Source organism: Tigriopus californicus, chromosome 12, assembly GCF_007210705.1.
Source record: "Tigriopus californicus strain San Diego chromosome 12, Tcal_SD_v2.1, whole genome shotgun sequence".
NCBI lineage: Eukaryota > Metazoa > Arthropoda > Copepoda > Harpacticoida > Harpacticidae > Tigriopus > Tigriopus californicus.
This window is the reverse complement of record NC_081451.1, coordinates 13,363,711-13,364,413: the sequence shown is the minus strand read 5'-3', so window position 1 is coordinate 13,364,413 and position 703 is coordinate 13,363,711.

The window sequence follows — 703 nt, the reverse complement described above, 5'->3', positions numbered from 1 at the left end:
TAGACTTCCAATCAAGAGTCGTCCCCTTCCAATAGTTCTTCAACTTTTCCGGACCTACATCATTCCAATTTTCCTCGACGGCCTTCATTTACGGCTCCCACACTCCACCCTCAAATCCGCCAATGACACCTTCACCAACTTCCTCAAGCGATATATGTGCGTGCCTCAATATGCCAAAAATGCATGGACGCATTATCTATGCAAAACCGAGCCCCTCACCATTGGGTTGGCAAGATTGGTGTCCAACAGTGGTGGGAACCTGACCTTTCCTGAGGTGATGCAAACACATTGTCCTTCCGGTCAAGGACTTGCTCACACCTTATTGTCCTTGGCCCGACATCCCTTTGAAGTATTGGCGGTCACGCACATTTGTCTGGCTCTTGGCCCAAAGCCATCAACAACGGGAGCTGATGAAAGCTCTGTTTAATATGGCCCATCCTCTACTCTGTATTAACCAAGATCTTCATCTTTGACCTTTACCTAACTGTGTTTTCTTTTGGTTTGGTTTTTCACGGGCTTTTCTAACCGCTACAGGGAATGTAATCCCTAGTACTATTGAAATAAAAGGTTATAATTCGTCTATTTATTACCTTTCAATCTTTATATGATAGTTGGTCTACCAACGAATTTGAGTTGGCAGACCGAGCTAGTCCTTGAATGTAAGGTTGATCTGGAATGCTATCTAAAAATTTGTCCAAGTCTG